This window comes from Eutrigla gurnardus (assembly GCF_963514095.1).
Source record: "Eutrigla gurnardus genome assembly, chromosome: 7".
NCBI classification, from domain to species: Eukaryota; Metazoa; Chordata; class Actinopteri; order Perciformes; family Triglidae; genus Eutrigla; species Eutrigla gurnardus.
This window is the reverse complement of record NC_139921.1, coordinates 16,192,804-16,198,192: the sequence shown is the minus strand read 5'-3', so window position 1 is coordinate 16,198,192 and position 5,389 is coordinate 16,192,804. Positions and strand designations below refer to the sequence as shown.

At 43.8% G+C, this 5,389-nt stretch overlaps 1 pseudogene across 1 annotated transcript; it reads left to right on the top strand.

Annotated features, from left to right (window-relative positions):
• The first annotated feature begins 120 nt into the window (after positions 1–120).
• Positions 121–2,751, top strand: LOC311015711 (cytochrome P450 1B1 pseudogene; annotated as a pseudogene). Its single transcript has one exon. The product of its transcript is annotated as a cytochrome P450 1B1 pseudogene (transcript).
• Positions 2,752–5,389: the final 2,638 nt, after the last annotated feature.

Genomic DNA, 5,389 nt, shown 5'->3' with positions numbered 1-5,389 from the left:
CACCACTGAGATACATATAAGAAAGTGTTAAAGCTTGAACTTGATCGAGCCCCTCTCACAAGCTTCTGTGGCGGAGGGGTGAGACAGCAAGTGAGTCCGTTTATTTTGGCTTTTTTTAATGTATGTTAGACTGCACAAAGAGGGGCCGCTTGAAATGGTCTCCGGTTTTTAGTGAACGTTGCCTTTTTATCGGATGCAGGGAGCGATAAACAAACTACCGGATAACGCAATGGCTCAAATGGACAGAGAGTTTGATGTGAAGGGCAGCAGCATCATCAGGGAATGGAGTGGACAGGTCCAGCCTGCTCTGGTCGCCTCCTTTGTTTTCCTCTTCTGTCTGGAAGCCTGCCTGTGGGTCAGGAACCTCCGGCTCAAGAGGAGACTGCCGGGACCCTTCGCCTGGCCAGTGGTGGGCAACGCCATGCAGCTGGGCCAGATGCCTCACATCACCTTCGCCAAGCTAGCCAAAAAGTACGGCAACGTGTACCAGATACGGCTGGGCTGCAGCGACATCGTGGTTCTGAATGGAGACAGGGCGATACGCGAGGCTCTCATAAAGCACAGCACAGAGTTCGCAGGCAGACCAAACTTTGTCTCTTTTCAGTCTGTCTCAGGGGGGAAAAGTATGACTTTCACCAGCTACAGCAAAGAGTGGAAGATGCACAGGAAAATTGCTCAATCAACGATCAGAGCATTCTCATCTGCCAACAGCCAGACCAAAAAAGTCTTTGAGCAGCAAATTGTGGCGGAAGCCACAGAGCTCGTCGAGATTTTCCTTAAACTCAGTGCTCATGGCCGGTCTTTCAACCCTGCTCATGAGCTGACAGTAGCTGCAGCGAACGTGATTTGCGCCTTGTGCTTTGGGAAACGTTACGGACACGAGGACGTTGAGTTTAGAGCCTTGTTGCAGAAGGTAGATCAGTTTGGAGAGACAGTGGGGGCTGGCAGCTTGGTCGATGTGATGCCGTGGCTTCAGTCTTTCCCCAATCCCGTACGCAGCATGTTCAAGAACTTCAAAGACCTGAATCGAGAGTTCTTCGGGTTTGTCCAGAACAAAGTGGAGGAGCACAGAGAGACGTTCGATCCCGAGGTAACGAGGGATATGAGCGATGCCATTATTGGCGTAATTGACAAGGCTAATGTTGACAACGGCCTCACTAAAGGTCACACGGAGGGGATGGTGTCAGATCTGATTGGTGCAGGTCTGGACACCATCTCCACCGCTCTTCACTGGCTACTCCTCCTGTTGGCTAAACACCCCGAAATACAAACCAAACTCCATGAGCTTGTTGATAAAGTGGTGGGGCGAAACAGGTTGCCTTCTGTCGAGGACCGAAGCAGCTTGGCCCACCTGGACGCCTTCATCTACGAGACCATGCGCTTCACCAGCTTCGTCCCCTTCACCATCCCCCACTCCACCACCTCAGACGTCACCGTCGAGGGTCTCCACATCCCCAAAGACACAGTGGTCTTCATCAATCAGTGGTCCATCAATCATGACCCCCTGCAGTGGAAGGATCCACACATCTTTGACCCTTCGCGCTTCCTGGATGAAAATGGCTCCCTAGACAAGGATCTCACCAACAACGTTATGATCTTCTCAGCAGGGAAGAGAAGATGTATCGGGAACCAGATCGCTAAAGTTGAGATATTTTTGTTCTTTGCCATTCTACTCCACCAATGTAGCTTCGATAAATGTGCCAATGAGGACCTGTCTTTAAACTGCTCATATGGTTTAACACTGAAGCCCTTAGATTACAAGATCACTGCCAAACTCAGGGGAGAATTATGTGAAAGCCAATAAAACGCTTGTAAAACAGCTTCTCCAATTAAAGAACAGCAATGCAATATAAGGTATGTGCTCTAAAATACCTATGCTTTGTTTCACGGAGGACGTTTATGTAATAAGCATTAATTAACCCAAAACATGCAAATTATAAACTTTCTTACTTCTGCTGACATTTAAAAGAGTGACTCACAGATGTTTTTTTTTCACTCTCTTACTAAACGGTTGCCAGTTAATTAGTATTAAGTATTAAAAGTAAGCACCCTGTGAATGGCATCAGAAAGAATGTGAGTCTATCTGGCCTCGACAACAATTTTACTCCTCAACTCTGAAAAACTGTGATTGACTGAAAACCTAAATATATCTCTACTGGCTCTGCCACATCATGTAAGTGACAGAAAACAATGTAATGACAGTTTTGATCTGTCTGCCCTAAACCACAATTCATAATAACCCGTGACAATGTATTGTTATTTATGTGACCATATTTAGCGGAGTCGCCCTAAATTGCAATATAAACCGTTGGTGAAGAAGAATAAATTTCATTTTAAGCATTTTGTTTTTCTCTCTGATGGGGAGAACAGCTTGTGCCAGCTGTGTGGTCTCAACTGAGCAGCACTCATTTATCTTCCTATGTATTGATGTTTTTCATGCTTGAACTTCATACAAATAAAGCGTGCAAGTCATCTCCATTATGTACTCTTAAATCATGCATAATATTGTTGTATTTTGAAAATAAGTCATGTCACATGTAAAATATTGCTTCTCTAAAAGCCACTCATTTAAGAGTTGGTTACTGTCTCCAGAATTTGCCATATAATACATCACTGTACAACATGATTATGATGTGATATAACATATTGTCTGAATAAGCTGTGTGGAATGGCTAATAATGTTGAAGCCAGTGTAATGTAGTCTGTACTCTACAATGAATAATAAACATTTTATATTGATTTCCAACCAAATCTGACAGGTTTATCAGTCAGACCAGCCAAAGTGTTGAGAACTGCAGAGGTCAAAGAGATAATAATAGATCCTGATGTCTGGTCTCAGTGTTGTTGTGAAAGATTAATATAGGTTACAGGCCCCGCATGCTCTTGTTCTCCAGCCCTTACATGCAGGCTGTGACTCAGTACATCAGTACAGGCAGTACAACAGTAAGCAGCCACAAGGTTCACTCGTCAATATTTAACATGGAGCACGCTGTGCTTTTGACTGCTGTGTCGCTTTTTTTTCTGCATTCAGTTTAAGCCAGGTCAGTGTTTTCCCCCTATGTATTAATGCACTGTGCACTTTCTCCTATAACTGACATCATGAGCAAAAAAAAGTGTGAAATAATAAAGACTAGAGATATGAAATATATGAATGTTGGAATGTGGGAGCAGGCATATAATTAATTATTAACGTACACTTTGAATTATCACCTCAACAAACAAAGTGGGGTCACATTAGGCTGCAACATTTTTACCTTGAGTACTTTTGCTGTTTAACTTTACGTGTATTTTGCTGATAATACTTCTGTACTTATACAGTAGGTAACATTTCAAATAAAAGCTTTTGCTTGTAATTTTAATTTAGCAAGATCTGCATGCTTTTCCCAGCAAGACGTCACACACAAAGTCACGTACCAAAGTGATGAGTACCAGACATTTTTCATGGCTTTCAAATGCTGGCATTCAACCTGACGTGACCCACCTGTGTTTGAACTAGTGTCTGCCATGGTGATTTATATCATCTACACTTTACAAATGCAGTCAACAACCTTCCTAAAATTCTTCCTCCTGACCCGCTTTACTTACTTTGGGGAAACCAAAACCACCCAATGCTCAACATTCATCCTCGCTCTAAGTATGGCGCATAAATATTAGTTTAGATATACGTATGTTAGCAGATTATCATTTTCATCCCCCTTCTTTCGTTGATTTCCCATCCGTTGTCACATGGGAGCGTTTCATCAGTGAGGGATCCAATGCTCCTGAGTCTACGTGCGTACTTGCAGGAGCAACACTGTGGCTGAACTCTGAGGGAGGCTTGTTTTCACTGAGGTTAATACAGAGCAGGCTGGAGACATTCTCTACTGCAACAGGCTCTCTCTCCTCCGCTCTCTCTTTCTTTGCTCTGACACCGCAAGGACCCTAGAGGGAGGAATCGGCCGCCAAACCTCCCCCGTTTCCATCACTGCTTCCCAAAACATCTTTGAAATGTGTCCAGCTGAAAGACTCCCTTTCACCCCGAGTCACCCGCTCTCCGCTCCACATACATACCCCGCAGCATTTCGACCTGCAGAGTTTCACTCCTTAAAGGAAAACAGAAAAGTGTACAGTTCTGAGCGTATTCACATTCTGCAGAGCCACAGAGTGACCTCCCACAAGGGATCTCTCCGCTACCACCAGACACCGCAAATGCTTGATGTGCAAACTGCAGACGCTGTTTAGTAGATTACACACGGTGTCATCGCAATTGCAATTCTCCAGAAAATCTCCTTCCCCGCTGCCATCATCTGCTGCAACACAGCGGAACATTGTGTCTGAGCTGGAAACGGCCTCATGCTGGGATCCTGCCAGTCTTTCCTATAACGCCAGCCTCAACACCAACACGCTGACCACAGCTACACTCAAAATCCAAGATGTTGCACACAAACAGGGTGACCGTAATTCTGCGTGCTCTTATTTCTGACCCAAAGCATCACACATCAAAGCAGATCATCAGTCATTAAAAATGGAAGTGAGTATCCCAGTAAACATTTTTCTTATATAACAAGAACCGACCGCCTGCGTGTGGGGGAAAGAAGAAACTCACGCTAAGTAACTATGAATCAGAGAACACATTGCATGGACAAAGGTGACGTTTCCAACAAGTCACATAACATTGACATGTCATTGCCCAGAAGACAACAAATACTCACCTCTCTTCTGTCTGTTTACGACAGAAAATGTGAGATTTTCATAAGATATTTCCCCCCAGCTTCAACAAACACTCGATCATTTGACCCCCAAAGGAAAATGTCATCCTTTGCCTGACACCACCCCATCCCTCCCTAAACTAAGACTCCATGGAGACTAAACTAAGACTCCAGGACTGTCATCGTGTCATGTGTCCCAAGCAAAATGGAAATAATTGTCATTTGCGTTGTGATTTAGTGTAATATTCCACAGTATGATGTTTCATTTGTTAGCTGAAAAAATGTTTCCCCTCTTTTGAAACCCCCTGTGGAATTATGTCATAGACATAAACACTGAGCAAGGAGTTATAATAATATTCCAGTTGACATTATAACCAAGCCGTGTCACCTTAACCTTTGGTATCCTGCTCTGGACTCTGGGGTTTTAACACATAACTGATATGGAATCCAACAATTAGTGAACCATCACTTCATGTAACGCAATAAAAACTGGTGAAGTTACCGTTTTCAATATACATTCAGCCAACTCATTATTATAGGGCGGATGGTTACTGCTTGTTGTCCGTGTCGGGGATAGTGTTTTGGAGTGGTGGCAAGGAGAGGACCTTTGATACAAAACAACACAATGTGTGGTTCCATTTGCCATATTTCTTTCCATATACCAAACAATTATTTTCAGGAAATGCATGAAGTGATCCATG